General features: G+C 35.4%; 1 pseudogene; it reads right to left on the reverse strand.

The window, feature by feature from the left end:
• Window positions 1-341: 341 nt before the first annotated feature.
• LOC117031527 (Y-box-binding protein 1-like) lies at window positions 342-5,509 on the reverse strand (annotated as a pseudogene).
• Window positions 5,510-22,773: the final 17,264 nt, after the last annotated feature.

Genomic DNA, 22,773 nt, shown 5'->3' on the forward strand with positions numbered 1-22,773 from the left:
AAATCAAGTTGTAAAGTTTTATTACAAATTAAAAATGAAGTTCTTAAAAATTTCACCTTGACCAGATATGAAACAATTTAAAAACCTTTTTGAAGGCTTTTTTAAAAAAAACATGTTTGTCATTAGCAAAAAGAGACATCTTTAAGTAATAATAATAAACTTGCTGCATATATAATGCAGTTATTTCAAGTTTTGTAGTCAATGGGCAAAAAACAAGCACTTAAGGTCTTCAGCTCCAATCTTTCGTTCATTTATTATTTCGTTCATTATTATTAATTTCATATTCATTTCTTCTTGTTGAATGACTAAACTGGATGACGGCAGAGATGCTAAGCAGGCATTTACTCAGCCCTGCCCTGCTCAGCCTCAAGATCAGACAAATTCTCAGCTGGTGTACCCGCTGCTTGTGTCTCCTTGCCATCTTGTGGTTTAGGGTCTTCTGGGCATCTGCGTTGGTGATGGAAGCTATGGCAGTACCGACGTTGAGGTGGCTGTTGACCTTAGGTCTCAACTTCTTAATTTTCCTTACCTTCTTCATTGCCGTCCTCTCTAAGGTGTGCTGTCTAGGCTGTGTGTATAGCCCCATACATACTCTCTCCATCACGTCTCCCTGTACAAGAGGATTGAAATACGGTGATCAACACCCATAGGGTCTCTATAGGAAGTAAGGTGGGAATCTTCACCTGCGGTACGGCGGGGCTGTTGGGCCTGGCCTTAGGGAGCACTCTCCAGTCCTTCATTCTTTTCCCCATTCTCACTATTTGGTAATTTTGCTGATAATTTCTTGGAGGACCCCTGTTATATAGATAAATCCCTAATGGTTACACTGGGCTGCATATTTACTGCCTTGCACTGGAACTCGATCAGGGCCTGTAACATTGGCTGCCCCTGCACCCTTTTCTCCTTCAACAGCATCAGACTCCGCAGTCTCTCCATCTCCTATACAGCGAAAGTACTGTGTTATTCTTTATGGCAGTCTGGTGTACAAATACATCTTCCTTGGTGTCATTCCTGTTGAAGAAACCATATCCATTTCTTACACTGAACCATTTTACTGCTCCCCAAACTCTCATTGAGACGACCTTCTTGTCCCCGCACGCAGGCACTGCCTATGTGAGGCCACCTGGGCAGCGGATTCCTGTGCCCCTGCGGGTGGTGTGGGGCCTGGTGTCTACAGCGCTGAGGGCGGCGGTGGCCGCGGGAGGCTGCTGGGTCTCTGGCTCACCACTTACAGTTGCGGTGATGGTGACTGGGGCCGGCTGCAGCAGCTGCGGCTCCGACCATGGTGTGATGGTAACTAGGCGGGCGATGGCGGTGGGGCTGGCTGCTCAGGGCTCTCTGGGGTCTGCTCTGCGCCCCTGCTACCATTCAAACTCTTTTCATTCCTTTTATCTTGTTGTAGTTCCCTTTGGATATTTCCTGATGACTAGCTTGAATTTGCTTAACCTGTCTTCTGCGCTGCCTAATCTGCTCTTAAACCCACCAAATAGCTCTTAATTTTACAAATTATGCTTTTTAGCTTTTAATATACAGTTTTTTCCTGTGGATTCCAACTCTCTTTCAAAACTCCAAATTTTCATCCATTTTATATTTTCCTGTATTGTCTTTAACATATATTTAATAGCTATTTTACAACACTTGTCTGCGAACTCCAACATTTAAATCATCTTCCATTGCTTGTTTTTTTTATCAGTCATATTTTTCATCCTTTTTCATACCTAGTCATTTTTTTACTTATATGCAAGAAATTGTGACTAAAGGAATTGTGAAGACTGACGTTAATGTTATTTTCCTCCAGAGATATTTCATTCTTAACTCTATTGGGCATATGGAGTGAGGAGCTGTTTATCTTAGTCCAATGAGGAGCTGAGCTGAGATAACAGACAGCCATCAGATAGACTCTCTCCATGTCTGGTCTCGAGTATCTTAAGCATGAGATCAGTCTTGGTTGCAGGCCTCTCTATCTAGAGGACAAGGAGACTGTGGGATAGTTGACTTAGCCCATTTAGCCTTGCATCCAGCACCATATCATATCCCAGAACTAAGCAAATTTTACACAGAGAAAATCAGCCAAAATTTTAGGGATCTTTAGATTCTAGTTCATAATGCCAGTCCACATAACAGTCCACATAAAAATATTTGCTGGTTTCCTTCTCCCATTAGAGCCTCTATGCCAATGGCAAACTCAATCCTCAACCTGTGCCCAGACCAGCAATTGCCCCTAGATACGCATATCTCAACCCATCAGAACACAGCTCTTCAAATAACCCAACTGAAAAACACGGACAAAGGACTTGAATACATATTTCTCCAAAAAAATATACACATGGCCAACAAGCACATGAAAATATTCTCAATATCATTAGTTACTAGAGAAACGCAAATCAAAACCATAATACGATAGTACCTCATACTCCTTGGGTGGCTATAGTTTTTTTTTTTTTTTAATGAAAATTACAAGTATCAGCGAGGATGTGGAGAAACTGGAACCCTCTTGCATGGCTGGTGAGAATATAAAATGATCTAGCTACTTTGGAAAACAGTTTTGTGGTTCCTCAAAAAATTAAACATAGAATTACCAGCAATTCCTCTCCTAGATATATACCCAAAAGAATTGAAAACAAACAAATACATGCACAAGCATGTTTATAGCAGCACTATTCACAATAGCCCGAATATAAAAACAGCCCAAATGTCCACCAGCTGATGAATGGATAAACAACTTGTGGTATATGTATACAATGGAATATTATTCAGCCTTAAAAAAGATGTAACTACTGATACATGCTACAATGCAAGTGAACCTATTATGCTAAGTGAAAGAAAGCAGATACAAAAGGACAAATATTATATAATTCCTTTTATATGAAATACCAGAATAAGTAAGTCTGTAGAAACAGAACACAGATTGGTTGTATCCACTGGTTAGGGGAAACAGAGGAATAAAGAGGAACTAACTAACGGGCATGGGATTTTCATTGGGGATGATGAAAACGCTCTGGAACTAGATAGAAGTGGTAGTTGCACAACATTGCAAATGTAGTAAATGCCACTGAATTTTTCATTTTTAAATGTGTAATTTTATGTTTTATGAATTTCACCTCAAAAAAAGAGTGCTTTCCCCTAGGGGAGTTTAGTTCATATACTCCTCTATGCTTTCATAGCTCTACAATGCATTTTTTAAAATGATTTTAAAATTTCTTTCTAATTGTTACAGTGAAAAGAATGTCCTAACCAGAAGTGAAATTCTACACATTAAATTTTTAATTTTTTTAAATCATTTATTACTTTTTGAAATTATTTTGTTGATTTACTAATTTCCTTCTTTGCTATCTGCTTGTAGTGATCCTTAGCCCCCATTCCCAGATTCCCCTGCAGACTCTAGCAGAGCAGGGACCTTGTCTATTTTCTTCACTGCTATATCCATACATCTAGCACAGGGCTCAGTTCACAGCAGGCACTCAACAAATAATTCCTGCATACATTAAATGTTTTCAGGAGAAAGAGTGCAGTTCTCTTTTAATATTATTTCATATAAAACTCCCATCTATCTTTGTCCCTGAATTAATTGATAAATCTATGGTTACTTGGTAGGGGTAGAGGGGGGTGTCATATTTCTATTGTCTCTAAAGTAAAATTGGGAGGAAGGAATGGAGAATAAAATTTTCAATTCAGTAACACCAAAGATTCACAAACAAGCTGAACAGCTTTCAGATGCAATTTCAGTGAAGACAATTTACTATTATAATCCTAGAGTATCACAAAATCCTTGCAACCTGGGAGGCTCTATAAAAACGATTGCTCTGGTGACTAGACCCCAATATGAAGTGGCACAAATTAAAGAAGTCATATCAGTTGCCACCTTGTCAAGCAGTTCTTGAGATCAGAGGGTGATAGAAAATATTTGCTTACCTGATCTCAGCTGACTGACCAAGGTCTGAAGTACCAAAAAAAGACCATCCCAATCAATGAACCTGCTCTGAGCAGTGGCTTTCAAGGGCTTCTCAGCTCTCCTTTAGGTCAAACTGCAACATAAAAACAGCACCAATGATATTCACCCAGCCTTCCTTCATTAAACGTTATCGCCAAATTTAGCTCTCACTTCAAGTGCATGGGCTCTTAGGTTTCCAACCGCCTTGACAATTTTGGAATTTATGTAATAAGTACCATTGACTTCGTGGGAAGTCAGACTTAATATTTCTGAATAAATAGGACTTAGCAGACGAGAAAACGGCTAATGAGTCTTCTTGGAAATCAAATAGCCCTTTTGGAAAATGGACACAGCTTGCATGGACACCCTTGAAAAGTGTCTGCAATAAAAAAACAAAATTCCAGTTCCTTATGCTTACTCATTCCTCTCTTGTACATTCTATGAAAGCTTAACCAAAAAGCTAAGAATATGAAATTGTAACTGAACTGTTTCTTCCAAGATTCTATTTCTATGTGGTTTGCACCAAATAATTTTTTATTTTCTCATGCTTTTAGGTATATATTTTACCATTCCATATGCCAAACTCACTCGGTTCAGGTTTATTGTACCACAGATAGCTAGCAACACATTCAGAACAGTCTATAAATAGATTTCATGTGGTTACTTCAATCTGTAACTATTCTTTTAGAATATGTGGTTGTGTATGCCTTATATGTAGTATTTTATATGCGAAGTACCTTCAGGTGATCAAATGAAAACGTATATTAAAGCGTGACAGTGTGTTTACCTTACCATCTTAATATCATTAATTTCTTTGGAGAGGATTAATTCTAGATAAAACTGGGATTTGGGCACATTGATAACATTCTGACAATTATATCAGTTTCAATTCAGTGAGACTAAGTTTATTTCTGTAAAAGCTATGGGCCTTGCATGCAATAAGCTCTTGGAATCTTAAAATTAATAATAATAATAATAATAAAATCATTTAGCTTGGGTTTTTCTCCTCTTCTCAAGAGAGCCACATTTCATTGTTTCTCAAAATGACCCTAAAGTCTTTACATCAATATCTCAAAACCTCATTCTACAAAATAAAAAAGTACTTCCTGAACAGTGGTGTGATAGTTCTCTTTTCACTCCCATTCTTCCCTGGTAATCTTCACTAGGTTAGTAAAAGAGGTATTGATTTTATCTACAGCTTCAAAAAGAACTGTTTGTGGAGTCCTCAGTTTAACCCCCATTGGCATACCTTCCTCATTTTATTTACGAATGGCCTCTGCATGTATACGCATTTTGAAAAAACTGATCCCAAACTTGGAATATTTTGCTACTATAGAAACAGGTAACAAAATTATCCTCTCCATCCTTTACAGGACATTAATTCTCTGACCAAGGGTACCTACATGAACCTCGCTCATAGCCTCCGATTGACATCAACTCCCGGCTACAGCTTTGGTAGTTTCTCTGACATCCAGCGGATCTGGAGAACAGTGCCCAGGAGAGGTGTTTGCACTTCAGGTTGTTCCTAGGTGAGCAGATGCTGCCGGGCAGGAGTTGGTAAGTACACCATCTACCCATAGGGCCACCACGAGGCCACTGAGATAGAAGGCACAACAATTTCTGCAAAAGAACATGGCAATGTGGGGGTCGGGGTGGGGGTGAGGGTGTCTTACTGACTCAGCCCAGTAATTTTCTCAGTTGAACCTGGTGGTTTGTAAGTCAACATGTCCTCTCTTGTACAAAGCAAAACTGACTTAAGAGCTGGGGGCAGTAGGTGCTGCGAATAAGACCACGGTACCTGAGCGCTCCAGTCATGAGCCTTTCTATGACGTAAGCTGCTGGAAATTACTGCCTTTTGAACACATGCTGGCTTTCTCTGTGCCTTTAGTTCCTCTATGGAGACAGTTCCTTCTAGTTCTTTTTTTTTTTTTTTTTAATGAGATTGATCTAGAAAACAACCTCTATTCTTCCTTCAAAGTTTAAACTTTTTATTGTAATTTCACTTACATAAACTCTTTTCCTCATTTCTGATTATCTATTTTTTTGTGGCTTTTTATCTTTCAATGCAGAAATAACAGCAAGTTTGATAATCAGGTGTTTCCCCAGATTTCCCTGGAGGTAGTGGGTAATATATGTTGCATTATCTATCTAAAATTGGAAAAATGATGAATTCCAAGAGTTTAAGACTAGCAGAGCCTTCTGCTGGCCCGTTTCAGCCATGTAGCTTGAGCAATAAGTAAACCTTTGCTGTGTGCACTTAACTTGGGAGTGTTTATTATATATCCCATCCTGGCAGATATGGGCCCCAACCCAAAAGCTTCATATGTCAAAAAAAGCGTCCTTTTCCATATATTATTAATTCATATAAATTAAATGGTATGTGTTACTTGTTAAATAGGACAAAGTTTAAATCTACCTGTAAGTTATCCTTATTAAATATATTTTAAATACAGCTTAAAGTGAGTTATTTGAAATATGCTGATCCAAAATACTTTTAATTAAAATGGTTAAGTGATTTTTTTGTATCTCAAGGAGGATTCTCCAGGTTGTGTATAACTGGAAAAGAGATTTAAAGGTGAGTCCATGGTCCCAAACATTCCTAGCAACCCTGGTTTCTGGGATGCTGCTCTTTGAAGAAGGTCAGAGCAGAGGCCTCTTGTAGCTGCCACAGTGGCCTCTAACATAGGGATGCAAACAAAAGCAAGCCCTCATCAGTTTGGTTGAATCCTGATAATTTTCACTTCAGTAACCGCCAGTGCTGTAGAGTAATTCTTATGAAAATTACTACCTGCCTCTGCTTAGTGCACAGAAAATTCAGTAGTAGACGAATTCAAAGAAAGTTCTCTGTGTAAAGATTTCATTGCTAGTACAAGATATATTTATTAAGAAACATTATCACTGTTCAAGTTTAACTACTTCTTTTTAAAAGTGACTACCATGATTTAGGGTTCCAGCATTAGACTACTTGATCAGCAAGACAAGGTGTGTGGGAAGGTTCTTTGTATAAACAGAGTGAAGAACTATGAGATCAAAGTGGGGTTTCAAGGCTCAGAAATGTTGGCCCACTAATTTCCTTTCCCCTGGAATCCCCACCACCAGAGTTAAGTGAAGTTCTCATGTGTTGCATCAGCTCCTACTACTTGCCCAGCCCTAAGTTAGTTGTTATGGGGATTGCCAAAAAACATTTAGAAGGCAAATTTTACTAAAGGTATCAACAGTAATGAAATATTCAGAACTCCACAATTCTACTGCTAGGAATTTATTCAAATGAAATAATCATAGTTGTGCACAAAAATATTTCTATCAGTTTTGTTTTCTTTTTAATAACATCACTGAAAAAACTGGGTATAACCTAAGTGTCCAAGAATAGGAAATTGTTTAAATTAATTTCCATATAAAACAGAGTCAATAATAAGTTAAGAGCAAGGCTTTGGAGCCACATGTAGTAGGATCAGAATCAGCGCTTCACTCCTTTCTATTTATTCAATCTTGGGCAAAATATTTAACTTTTCTAACAACTATTTCCTCATCTGTAAAATAGGAATAACACCTACATTATAAAAAAACAATTTGGGGGAATTGAATTATGAAATTTAGACATAATATGTAGCACAGAGTCGACTACATAGTAAGTATTCATCATATAATTATCATTTTTGTAACAATAAAACTACATTTAAGGATCAAAATTATGCTATGAAACAAGATTTTGATATGAGAAAATGCTCACAATTTACTGTTAAATCAGAAAAACTAGTAACAAAAAAATATGGGAAATTATCTTAATTTTTAAAAAGTATTAAAAAATGTGTATGGGTATAAAATAATGGGAAAGATACAACATATTCTAATAATGTTTACTCCTAATAATGATAGAATTATGGGTGATTTTTGCTTTTTTCTTGATGTTTTGCTTAATTGATATATTATGCATTGCAAACTGAATACACATGTTTTTTGCAACATGTAAAAAGGTGACTGCTGCCATAAAAGATAATAATAATAATTTTCTATAAAAAGCAGGAGAGATTGCGTCCATCTAGGGGGATTAGGGAAAGCTACAGGGAGGACATTGCACATAAAATGAACTCCAAAGTATATGCAGGATTTGGTCAGGCATGGACAAGGAAAGTATCTGAGGGAATATAATAGAAAGGAGGGAAATGCAAAGGTATAAATATTTTAAGCTTATTTAGGGAACAGTTCATGCAGTTCAGTTTATATGAAGTACAGGAAAGAGTTTCAAACATCCAGATCTGAAAAAAATTTAAAGGCTAAGTCTAAAAACTTTGTTCTAAGTCCAACAAAATGTTAATAGAACTCTTAGAAAAAGATCTGTAGTCATATAAGTTAAGGAAAAGCTTAATGTTTTACCCTCGTCAGATAGTCCCAGTGTGATTTTAGTATATTAAAGTCTTTGCCAAATTGCACCTTTAAAAGACAGAAAAACAAACTATATTTAAGTTTGTTTAACCCAGTATTTGTAGATGGTCTAACACTATTTCCCTATGCTACCTTAAGAATGACATGACGTGTAGATGAACTTCGTAAAAAGAAGGAAATGAGAAAAGGTTCAAAGTTTCAGAGTTCTGTCCACGTAGAAAAATTGTGAATAAAACATTCCAGGCAGGTTTTTAGGACCTAAGAAGCAGAATGTTAGAAAGAAGCACACCAAGGGATGGAAGAGAGAATGCAGAAGAAAAACTTTATCTCCCTCCCGGTCCTACCTGAGCTGATTTAGTCTGCAATATAATTACCCAAATGCTCCACTGTGAAGAAACAGGTGGGAAATCTTCATAAGACGCAATGGGAGGTCTCCAGGAGGGGAGTCTAGCAAGAATCAAACACTTCGTCTCAGCCTAACCCATCATTTACAATCCCTCGCTAAACACAATGAAAAAAGGAAGGTCAAGTTCTTCCACTGCTGACCAAGTGAAAAGGAGAAGCTATTGTAACATACCACTTAGCTCTCCATGCCCCCTTCCAACCTGACCTTCTTGTATATCATTACCATTACTTGTATGGCACTTTTCACACACGTCATTTCATTAATAAAAAGAACTCAATTGAAGCCAGTAGAGCAGATAACCCCAGTTTACAAATGAAGATTATTAAAGTTAAGACTATAATGAATATAGTACTAAGGAGACCTTTATCACACATAAGTACAAGGCAACTATTTAGATCACAAAGTTCTACAAGCATTTATTAATGATGATTAATAAATAGTATCAAATATAAACACACAACATAAAAATACAAAAAATGCTAGCAAATATAAGCTGTAAGATGAAAATACTAGCATTATATGTGTAAAATGTTCAGAAACAGTGTGAAAAATATGGTCAAGTTTGACACACAATGGAAGACAAGAAAATGTGCATCCATCATATCAAAATCAATTGATTTCTAAAATGTGCTTAGTTATATCTTAAATAACAAAAGAAACAGTAAATCTAAATAGATTTCTACAATGTCAGAGGGGCAATAGATTGGGGGGGGGTTATTACTTCGTGAGGGGTGAAATGTCTATTCCATTGTTTTGTACACCTGAAGCTAATACAATAAAATAAACAAATAAACAAACAAAAGAACAGTAAGAAGGATTGCTTTATAGTTATCCCACATTATTCAAACACTTCATACATTTTAGTTTGTTTTTTTTTTAATTACAGCAAGTACCAGTGTTCTAACAAATCCATCTGGTTTCTTTCCCATTGCATGACTCTACAGTGTCAAAATCTATTTTACAGACTAAAGGGGAAAAATGATCTGAGAAACAAAATAGCAAACTCTTGCATCCCATGCAATTTTCTTCTCTAGAGATAAACACAATTTGTCAGCCTCGTATGTAAACTGGAACTATACAGATCCTCAAAGATTCATTGTTGAAATTTTTTTGGAATGAAATTGAGGCAATATTTTGACTAAGTCTTAGGGGAAAAAAGAGTTTAGACTTCGAACTCGGATTTAAATTATTATATAATTGTTCATTGTTCCACAGAAATTATGAAATAATTTGAATTGCAGCCAATTACAAATTAATTTTGCCAAATGTACTTCTAAAACACTATATATACTGGTCCAGGGCAAGTAACTATAAACCAGAAACACTTTAGTAATGCTTAACGATGGGGAAATCAAATTTATTAGGCCTCATCATAAGCGCATTAAGCACATTTTGCAATAATTCTTCTAAAAACTCCACTGCAGTTTAATGTACACTTCAGAATGTGAGTAATTAACTTCAGGTATCGGAAACAAAGAAAATGGAAAGCTCTCCACAGCAAAAATGAGATTCAGATTTCTAAATTTTATCTAATCTCTAGGGAGATGTGTGTGTGTGTGTGTGTGTGTGTGTGTGTGTGTTTGTGTGTGTCTGTGTGTGTACATGTACCCACACCCATATATATGAAGAAATAAATGGAAAGAGAACTAAAGAGAGATCACTGTAAGCTGAAAAACTGGTGGGAACAAAGGAGATGGCAATTACAAATATTTCTCCTCAAGATATTAACAAAAATCGTAAATATATTTTATCACATCAGTCATTATTCTAAATTTACTCCAACAATACTTGAAAACAGTCCCTTAAGTTGGAATATTATAGTATCATTTTTTGTCTGAGTTCATAGAATCTCATGAGGTTTTAAAAACTCATTAGCTAATAGAATTGCTCTAGATCTGGAAGTTCACTAATAAAATTAAATTCTCTAGTGTTTAACTAGCAAATTGTACTTGCTAATTGGTTCTTTGTAAATTGCATTTTGATGCACATTGTCCACAGTTTATTTGATGGAGGGGAAAACAATATGTATACGGGTATATATAAAATTCAGTGTCCATATATTTATAACATGAAGTAGCTAAAATACTGTTTCCCAGATACAATAACTTAAAAAAACAAACAAACAAACAAAATACAGGGCTATATATAGCACTCAAGTTTGCATCTTATATATACATATGTCCTTTAAATATTTGGATGTCATGTATTTTTTCACCTGATATAAATTTGGAAAATTTACAGTCAATACTTTAATAAGAGCCAAATCCAATGGACTGGATCACTTTAAATGGAGTGACTAGTTTTTCTCCAGGATACATCTAATCTTCTCATGAAATCTAGAGATGACTCCTAGAGATTTAACAAATCTTGTTGACATGGAAGGAATAAAGCTACAGTTTTGTTATTATGGAAGACTCATGATTCCCACCCACCTGGAAAGTTTTTGTCTTTGACCTTGATTGTTTGAGAGGTGAACAAGTTATTTCTGTTTTTTTATTTCATATAATGCACTCTATGTTAACCTGACTAATTTATACAACTTTACCATCAAACATCGTTAATCTGCTTATTAAGGATACAGTTTTCTGATCATGAAAAAGGAGGGTGTATTCCCTAGAACATGGACATTTAATGAAATTCATTTTCCTTATTTCCAAGTGATTTAAGGAAATCCATTTGGAGAGAATACAACTTATGCGAATATCCTATACTTAGAAAAATCTGGTAGGATTGTCTCCTCTCAGATATGAATAAATGTAAATATTTATACTGTAATATTTATATACATATGCATAAATGTATATAAATGTATGTACAATAACAAAATGTACTTTCATTAATTTATCAGCAATAACTATGTTTATTTTTAAAACTTCGGCAATTTAAAACTTTGTCAGAGAAAATGACAAGCCAACAATGCATTTGTTTTCTAGTTTTTGTTTTTATTTCCTGTGTGCAGGTGACAATAGTAGATATAGTTTGGGAAAGAGAAGATTATGAGATGGAGGCATTCAATATATATATTGAATTCAATTCAACAAGTAGTCATTGAATTCCATTCACAATCAGTGTAGCAATAAGCTTTATTGTTGTGGAATATACAAAGGAGATAATATAAAGATTGGCTATGCAAAAATACTTAGGGAAATAGATCATTCTTGACATTTAGGATGGCTATAGTTTTACCTTTTTAAGCTTACAAATATATTAACTTTGATCATTTCCATTTCACAATAAAAATAAAACTTAAAATTTTAGTAATTCATGAACACACTATGTTGTAATTAAAGTGATGCTTTCAGGACTTTTTGATGCATTCTGAATTAAGTGGCTTTAAATTAAATAGCCCAAGACCTCTGCAGTGTGTGAGTGTGTGAATGTGTGAGTGTGTGAGTGTGTGTGTGTGTGTGTGTGTGTCTGTCTGTCTCCATTCTCTCTTTCAGCCTTATGATTATCATCTCTTACTGTTGTGAATGTGTCTGCCTATAAGCAGTCCTTACCTGCCTTCTACTTTACTCCTGTCAACCTATGTGGCCTTGGAGACCATACAATCTGACTTGCTAAAGGTGTTTATAAAGTAAAGGCAGATAAGATCCAAGTAAGAGACCAAAGATCTGTTTTGTGAATAGTGTCAGTGTTAGCATACGGTTTTGAATCAATTATTTTGATTGGTCTTAATGGTTTTTTTTATATACTTAATGGCCCTCAGCTCTGCTCTGAAGAGGTAAGGCTGCCAATGGGTTCAGGTCTTTTCCAGTGAAATACAAGGTGTCTCAGTCTTGGTGCAGTTTTAGGCTTTAAGAACTTTATAATGATAAATGCTGATATCTTATTTTTAAATCACTTAAAAGTTTAATTATTTCCATTTCTTTCATATTTGTTGAGTTTTGAGAATTTTTAATAATATGCTTTTAATTATTGTTTTGTCTCAGTCAATCTTTGCTATATTCAATCAGCAGAAATAAAATAAAAACAAATTAAAAATGTAATGTTGAAAATTCCCAAAACTATAGTATAAAATCATTTAAATAACTAAGTGTTTAAATAATTTGTACAAGGTTTACTAACTATACTTCTGAATTTATTAAAGCTTAAGTCTGACTAAAACTTTTGGGACATTCTATATTATTTTATATAACAATAACAATGACCTAGAAAAAATTAATCTATTCTTTTCCTGGTGGTGGAAGATGTGAATTTCAGAGGGCATTTTGATCAAATCCCTCTATTAGAATGTTTTAAGAAAAAGGAGATGCTGAAGGGATAGAAGAAATGTAACTGTTTTGAATGCTTACTATGGTAAATTGATTACAAAAATGGCTCAAGCTTTCTACTTTGCATTTCTTACATACAACAATATCTCATATATATATATGTGTGTGTGTATATATATATATATATATATATGTGAATTTGAATCATTTAGTCTGTCCTTATTTCTCTATCCTTACACCAATATTATGCTGCATTATTTACTAAAGTTTCATAATAATCTTTTGATATCTGATAGGGCAGGTTACTCTTCATTATTGTTCATATTCAAAATGATTTTATGTATTATTAAACATATACCCTTTCATATGAATTTTAAAGTTGGTTTCACAACTTCCATATAAAAAATTATTGGAGATTTTGACTGGGATTGCGCTACATTTATAGAATAATTTTTGAAACATTGACCTCTACTAAAAATTAAAAATTTTGTCCATGAATATGGTATATCTCCCTATATATTCAAGTTTTATTTTGTGTTCTTCAATAAAATTTTATTGCTTTCTCATGAAGTCTTGTATGTGGCTATAAAACCTTTCTTAATGTTCTTAAGATCTTAAGATCTCTGAAATGTTTAAGGTATTGCTTAATAGATATTTTCAACTGTACAAAATGGTTTCTAGGAGTCTTAAGTCTATTATGAACAAAACAGTCTGACGTACCCAAAGTAATAGTAACTAAGTCTACATAGAGAGGTATATCTCAAAAAGAGTTGTGGATGTGGTTTCAGCACATGGAATGAAATGGATCCAAATATATTGAAAACCCACAGTCTTTGAGATATCTCTTGGTAAAAGAGTTACCATCCTGTGGTAAAACGACTTAGGTTGTTTTATAATGTAGAAAAATCCTCTGTGCTCTCCATTTCCTATAGGCAGGAAGATAGTTGGAAAAAAGTTGCTCAAAGGGTATGTTCTCTAAGGCCTTCTTCAGAAGTGACCAAAAGGGGTAATAGAAAAGTAAGATTTTCCAGAGAGCAAAGATAATAACTATGAACAACAATAGACTAAGAAGCCAAGGTCAGTAAGCCAAACTGGAGACTAATTAAAGAATATTCTCCATTCCAGAACAGAAAGACCTAGCAATATTTGACCAGTGGAATTTCAGACTTCTTAGCTGCCTCACAATCTTCTCGTTTTCAAACATGAGGGTTTACTTGGTTATATTTTTCCTGTTTTATTATTATACGCTGGATGTGTGGTAGTACATAACTAACCTTTTTAGTTCAAAGATATCTGAATCAAGAGGAGTCACATATGGACCTGATACAGATCATGATATTCTGGACTTTGAGCCAATTGGCTGGATTGAATTCTTTTGGGGGATCTGAGATACAGATGAGAATATTTTGCATTTGGATGAACTGAGAATACTTGTGGCCATAGGAACAGACAGGGATAAATTTTGTTGATGGTTTCTATTCTTTATCTTCCATGTATCCTTACATTTTGCCAAGTAACTTCAGTACCTTAATTCCATGTGAGGGGTCGTCTACCATATCCCTTTTCATGGGGCTCAATCATTTGACTTGCTTTGGCCAATAAAGTATTAGCAGATATGACATAAGCAGCAACTAGAAAGCAGCTTACTATCTCAGGCTTGCTGTCTTGTACCTTGGCTGTAAGCACAAGAATAAACCCAAGCCATCCTGTTGGCTGGATAATGAGAAACATGTGGAGCAGAGATGAGTTGCCTCAGACTTCCTGGCTTGAGTCCAGTCTAAATCAGCTGAGAGTTAGTGGATCACCTAGACATGTTAATGAGCCCAGCCAATTTCAGCCTACATGCCTAGCAAAACCACCAGCTGACCCCACACATGGGCAGTACAATTGTTTAATGATTTTGCCACTGAAATGTTTGTGATATGGCATTATTACGGGGATGACGCCTTTAAAAATTTGTATAATTCCCCTACTAGACATTAATGTATTGAGGTAAAGGCCTAGTCTAATTAAACTTTGAATATCCTACCTAGCAGAGTGCCTTATACACTTTTTTAAACAGTAAATTAATCTCAGTGTGTTTAGTAAAGTAATAAATTGTAGAAAATGTGGATTATATTGAATTGGATTATTATTTAGAAGAACCTCAAAGAGTGCTGCTAATCAATTACTTAGCCAAAAGGAAAAACAAAATAAAACAAATATTGCTACAAGCTAAAGAGGCTATTAGAACCATGATAGAATGTAATGTGGGTGCTCCAAAGGAGAAAAGGTAAAATAATACCCACTCACACAAATTGTTCAGTGCAATTAAACTTTGAATGGGATGTGTTAGTTATGGGCTAAAAAAAAACAAATATAATTACATTCCCTTCTAATCATCAACACAGCAAGAGCCTTTATCATCATAGAATAAGCATTACCAACATCCCTATAGTAGCCCTTAAAATTATGCTATATATTTTATATATTTTTAACTACTCTCTTTATCTCAAATAAGAAAAGCCTTACTATCCATCTGACTATCAAATGTTACTGGTGGAAAAACATTAGAAAGAGTACATGATCCTAACCACAAAGCCAAAAGCTCCGTCACCTGATCATAGAACTTCCACATCTTGTGTTACTTTTCTTATATCCCATTTTATACAATCTTGGACTTTTTATTATGGCCAAGTAAAACTATGGCTTATGACTTACTTTCTCTATGAATAAGCCTCCTCTCAGGACCTCACTTATGTTTTTCTTACTAAGTCACTTCAACAAATTGACTGTGTGAATCTTTATATAATGCCAGAAAATTCATTTTGTATTTCAATAACTTAAAAATGGGTATGGCCTACCAAGAAACAGATTTAAAAATGTGGTACACGGACTACCACTTCCAGGTATGAATGAATGTGTCAACCCAAAATATTACATAGAGATAAAATAGCCTTCATTTGTTTCCAGCACACCTGCACTACAAAACAAATAAACAAGCAAAAATGCCAAAGGCCATTGTTCTAGTTTAAGGAAATAAATGCCAGAGAGAAACCTGAACCTATGGAAAGTAATGAACAACAATAGAAAAGCTAAATAAGTGGGTAAGTTAAAAAGACTGTTTCTTTTATCCTTATCAAAAATTGCATTAAATGTAAATGTACAAAACATTCCAACTGAGATAAATTTTGAGACTGAGATAAATTTTAACACAGCAAGACCCAACTACATGTTCCCTACAAAAAAAAACATACATTTTTAAATATAAAAACATAGATAGGGTGAAAGTAAAAGGAAGGGAAAAGATACAGCATGAAACCAGTATGTATAAAAAAGCTGGTATGGCTACATTAATATAGAACAGAAAAGACTTCAAGATCAAGAATATTACTAGACATAAGAATATTTCATAATGATAAAAGGGGCAATTCATCAGTAACAAACCATAGTCCTAAATGTATATACACCTAAATAATGGGTATCTAAATAAATGAAAAAAAAAAAAAAACTGACAGTGCTAAAGGGAAAAAAAAAATCAACGTATCCAAAATCATATGTGTAGATATTTAACAACCTTCTCTTAATAATTGACAAGACAAGTAAACAAAAACTTAGAAAAGATGTAGACAATCTGAACAACAGTATCACCTAAGTTGACATGACATTAATAGAACACAATCTCCAGTACCTGCAAAATATACCTTCTTTTCAAGTGTACTTGAAATACTGACATAGATCATATTCTAGCCAATACAACAAGTCTCAATAAATCCCAATGATGGAAATTTGGCAAAGCATGTCCTCTGATTACAAGGGAATTAAATTCAAAATCAACAATAAGGTATATACAGTAATTTCCAAACATTTTGAAATTAAATAACAGAACACTAAATAAGCCATACATCAAAGAGGAAATCATCATGGAAATTAGAACTATTTTATGATTAAAAACACAGTATGTCAAAAATTGTGGGATGAAGATAAAACATTGTGTGAGAGAATATTTATAATCTTAAAACATAAAGTCTATAAATAAATAACATTTACACTTTAGGAAGTTAGAAAAATAAAAGCAAATTAAGTGAAACAATTAGAAGGAAGAACTTAATAAATATAAGAACAGAAATCAATAAAATAAAAAATACCAACAGAAGAAATAAGAAAGGCAATGTTGGTTCGTTGAAAATGTTAAGGAAATTGATAAAAACTTTAAATATTAATCAAGAAAAAAGAAAAAAAATTATCAGAATAAGTAATGAAAGACAGGATATCATTATAGATCCTAATAATGCTAAAAGGGTAATAAATGAACAAAATGAACAACTCTATGCCAATAAACTTGATAACTTAGATGAAATGGAGAGTCTTTGAACTATTTACTAAAGTTAGCTCAAGAATAAACAGAATGGTAAATAGTCATATATTTATTAAGAATATTGAATTCATAATAAAAAGAAAAATTCTCCAAATAAATAAAACTCCAGTGCTAGATTGTTTTACCAGGGAATTACATCAAATATTTAAGAAGGAAGTAGTACCAATTTTACACAAGATCTTTCAGATACTAAAGAAGGGAATGCTTCTCAATTCATTTTATGAAGGCAACATAACACTGATAACAAAATCAAAGATATCACAAGAAAATAATATTACAGACTATTATCCATCACTAACATATGCAAAAATTCTTAACAAAATGTTAGCAAATAGAATTCAACAATATATGCCAAAGATAATACTTCATGACTAATTTGGGTTTAATCACATGAATGCAAGGTTATTTAAACAATCAGAAATCAATCAGTGTAGTTCACCATACTAACAGAACAAAGCAGAATAATTAAATGAACATCTCAGCACTTTCAGAAAAAGCACTGGACAAACTTTAAACACCTATGTATAATAAAATCTCAGAAAACCAGAAATAAAATAAACTTTTCTTAACTTGATAAAGGGCAATCATAAAAAACTTATAGCTAATCATATTTAATAATCAGATATTGAACACTAAGAGCAGGAATAAGGCTAGAACTCTCGTGGTTTCTATTTAATACTGCACTGAAGGTCTAGCCAGGGCAGTGAGAAAATAAAAAAATAAAACAAAGATTTTTAAAGACTAAAACGGTCTGTATTCTCTGATGACATGTTTATCTTATTGAAAATACCAAGGAATACATTTTTTAAAATATATTACAGGGGCTGGCCCAGTGACTCAGGCAGTTAGAGTTCCATGCTTCTGACTCCAAAGGCTGCCGGTTCGATTCCCCCATGGACCAGTGGGCTCTCAACCACAAGGGTGCCGGTTCAATTCCTCAACTCCCACAAAGTATGGTGGGCAGCGCCCCCTGCAACTAAGATTGAACATGGCACCTTGAGTTGAGCTGCCGCTGAGCTCCTGGATGGCTCAGTTGGTTGGAGCGCATCCTCTCAACCACAAGGTTGCCAGTTAGACTCCCACAAGGGAATGGTAGGCTGCACCCCTGCAACTAGCAACGGCAACTGGACTTGGAGCTGAGCTGTGCCTCCACAACTAAGATTGAAAGGAAAACAACTTGATTTGGAAAAACGTCCTGGAAGTACACACTATTCCTCAATAAAAGTTCTGTTCCCCTTTAAAAAAAAAATTCCTATTAAAAAAAATATATATACTAGAATTAGTAAGTGAAATTAGCAAGACCACAAAATACAAAATTAATATATAGAAAACATTTGTAAATTGGACATCATCAAAATTTGACTTCTTGATGATTTGACGTCATCAAAATGGCGGTGTGAGGTGAGCCTCCGTAAAGCTCCCCTGGAATTTACAACTAATCGAACAACAATAACTCCACAAAGGACTCCCTGCACAGCAGACAGGCAAGACAAAGAGGCCCACTACTGAATTCACCTAAAGGTGGGCGAATCGCGAGCGGGGGGGAGGATGGAAGGGAGAAGTGCGGAGACGGAGTCAAACTCCAGTGCTAGATTGTTTTACCAGGGAATTACATCAAATATTTAAGAAGGAAGTAGTACCAATTTTACACAAGATCTTTCAGATACTAAAGAAGGGAATGCTTCTCAATTCATTTTATGAAGGCAACATAACACTGATAACAAAATCAAAGATATCACAAGAAAATAATATTACAGACTATTATCTGCGCTGTTTTGCCGGCGCAGGACGCAGACCTAGCTCAGTGCTCCGAGCTCACTGCATCCCGGAACTACCACAGCTGTGGGAGAGGGAAGAACTCGGACTGCTAGGGCTCTGCTTATGGCCCACAGGGCTGAGGGGGCAGCATATAACACGGCTGAACCCAACGCTCACAGCAGAGACCTCGGAGAAAAGACTGAATGAAGAAGGCTGAAAACAGTGGTTTAAGCCCTCACTATCAAGCAGAGAACGGAAGCCTTAGGCACTGAGACAAGCCGCCCCTCCCTACTCTCCCAGATCTCGCCCTGCCCCCACTTGCCCTGTGCTAGAAGCGGAACAGCAGCAGTGTCAGATCAAAAGAACAGAATATTCGCTGTTTTGTGAACTGTGGACCGCAGACACAGATTCACAGCCCAACTAGTTCTGGCAAAGGGGAGGGAGCTGTGGAAGCAGGACCGGCTGTGGTGGTGGTTGCCGCCATTGCTCTGGGCCACCTCTCACAACTCACCGCACCCCTGGCCCCACCTATCTGGGCGGATCCATGCAGGAGTAAACAGAACTGCTGAAACATACGGGCTCTGAATCTGGTGCAGGAAGAGCTTTGGAACTTCAAAAGCTCTCCGCTAACCGACACAGACACTGTGCACTGTGACCCAGGTGAGCTATTAACAGAGGAGAAGCCCATCTCCCAGGGAATCCCCCCATTGTTTGAGAAGCTGGAATAGTGCAGAGAAAACAAAGCACTACCATGTGAGAGAGAAAATAAAAGGCTGTAGTCAGAGAGAAAAAAAAACATTCTACCGACAAGTACTGGAAAACAAAAGAAAGACCTCTTCCTATCAACCTGTTGCAGAAGCCACTCCTGTAGATGTCTAGGAAGAGAAATAATAAATCAGTAATTTCCATGAATAACCAAGGCAACAAGACAGCTCAGAAAGAAAGTGAAAAGTCTCCCAGAAAAGGAACTTAAAGATATGGAAATATGTGACTTAAATGACAGAGAATTCAAGATTGCAGTTCTGAAAAAAACTCAACCAGATGCAAGAAAACACAGAAAGGCAGTTTAATGAACTCAGAAACACAATCAAAGAACAACATGAGCATTTTATGAAAGAGACTGAAATTTTAAAAAAGAACAAAATAGAATTTCTGGAGATTAAGAACTAAAAAGAAGAAATTAAGAATGAAATAACAAGCTTAGCTAGTAGAGTTGACCAGATGGAGGAAAGAAACAGTGACATTGAAGATAGAAATCTGGAAATGACACAGATGGAAGAAGAAAGAGACTTGAGACTTAAAAGAAATAAAGAACTCTGCAAGAACTTTCTGACTCCATCAGAAAGAGCAATATAAGAATAATGGGCATACCAGAAGGAGAAGAAAGAGAGAAGGGAACAGAGAATATATTCAAACAAATTGTTGATGAGAACTTCCCAAACTTGTGGACAGAACTGGGTCCTCGAATCCAAGAAGCAAATAGAACACCTAATTACCTCAATCCCAACAGGCCTTCTCCAAGGCACATTGTATTGAAGCTGTCTAAAATCAACGACAAAGAAAGAATCCGCAAGGCAACCAGGGAAAAGAAGACGGTAACCTACAAAGGAAAGCCCATTAGATTATCATCAGGTTTTTCAGCAGAAACTCTACAAGCCAGGAGCGAGTGGAACCAAATATTCAAACTATTGAAAGAGAGAAATTTTGAGCCAAGAATAATATATCCAGCAAAGATATCCTTTAGATATGAAGGAGGAATAAAGACCTTTCCAGACATACAGAAGCTGAGGGAATTTTCTAATACACAACATGCACTACAAGAAATACTAAAGGAGGCTATTCGACCATCATCAACAGGGACAATTTGTGGCAACCAAAACATAAAAAGGGGGAGAGTAAAGGCCTGAACCAGAATATGGGAATGGAGACAGTAAGCGTGATGAAGAAAATGGAATGCTCTAAATATCAAACTTTCTTTTACATAAACTTAAGGGTAACCACTCAAAAAAAATCCAGAATTGAAATATATACTGTAATAAAAGAAGAAACAGAGGGAAACATCATAGAATACCACCACACAGAAATAATACACAACAACAAAAAGGCAAAGAAACAATGGAAACACAGCCTTACCAGAAAACTAAAGATAGAATGACAGGAAATCCTCACATATCAATAATCACCCTAAATGTAAATGGACTGAACTCACCAATAAAAAGGACTAGCAGACTGGATCAAAAAACTAAACCCAACCACATGCTGTCTCCAAGAGACACATCTCAGCTACAAGGACAAGCATAGACTCAAAGTGAAAGGGTGGAAATTGACACTCCAAGCAAATGGTACCCAGAGAAAATCAGATGTAGCCATAATGATATCAGATGAAACAGACTTCAGGGTGAAAAAGATAACAAGAGACAAAGATGGACATTTCATAATGGTAAAGGGGACTATACAACAAGAAGACATAATGGTCATCAATATTTATGCCCCCAATCAGGGAGCACCGAAATATACCAAGCAACTACTAACAGAACTAAAGGGAGAAATTGACCAAAACACAATTATACTAGGGGACTTAAATACATCATTGACAGCTATGGATAGATCATCCAAACAGAAAATAAATAACGAAATAGCAGCCCTAAATGACACATTAGATGAAATGGACATAATTGACATATATAGAGCACTTCATCCTAAAACATCAGACTATACATTCTTTTCTAGTGTACATGGAACATTCTCAAGGATAGACCATATATTGGGACATAAAATCAGCCTCAGCAAATTTAAGAAGACTGAAATCATACCAAGCATATTCTCTGATCACAAGGCTTTGAAATTGGATATCAACTGCAAAAAGAAAGCAGGAAAAAACACAAATACATGGAGATTAAACAACATACTTTTAAAGAATGACTGGGTCAAAGAAGAAATTAAAGGAGAGATCAAAAGATACATAGAAACAAATGACAATGAAAATACATCCTACCAAAATTTTTGGGATGCAGCGAAAGCAGTTTTAAGAGGGAAATTTATATCATTAAACACCTATCTCAAGAAACAAGAAAAAGCCCAAATAAACAACGTTATGTTACATCTTAAAGAACTAGAAAAAGAAGAACAAGTGAAACCCAAGTTCAGCAAAAGAAAGGAAATAAAAAAAATCAGAGCAGAACTGAATGAAATAGAGAACAAAAAGACAATAGAAAAAATTAATGTGACAAAGAGCTGGTTCTTTCAAAAGATTAACAAAATTGACAAACCCTTGGCTAGACTCACTAAGATAAAAAGAGAAAAGATACTAATGAACAAAATCAGAAATGGAAAAGGGCAAGTTATAACGGATGCCACAGAAATACAAAGGATCATCCAAGAATACTATGAAGGACTATATGCCACCAAATTCAATAACCTAGAAGAAATAGACAAGTTCTTAGAAACATATGGCCTTCCAAGGCTGAACCATGAAGAACTGGAAAATCTAAACAGACCGATCACCAGTAACGAAATTGAATCAGTCATCCAAAACCTTCCCAAAAGCAAAACTCCGGGACCAGATAGCTTCACTAGTGAATTTTACCAAACCTTCAAAGAGGATCTAATACCAATCCTGCTCAAACTCTTCCAAAAAATTGAAGAAGAGACAGTACTCCCTAACTCATTTTATAAGGCCAACATTACCCTGATACCAAAACCTGGAAAGGACAACACAAAACAA

The sequence above is a fragment of the Rhinolophus ferrumequinum genome, chromosome 12 (assembly GCF_004115265.2).
Source record: "Rhinolophus ferrumequinum isolate MPI-CBG mRhiFer1 chromosome 12, mRhiFer1_v1.p, whole genome shotgun sequence".
Taxonomy (NCBI): Eukaryota; Metazoa; Chordata; class Mammalia; order Chiroptera; family Rhinolophidae; genus Rhinolophus; species Rhinolophus ferrumequinum.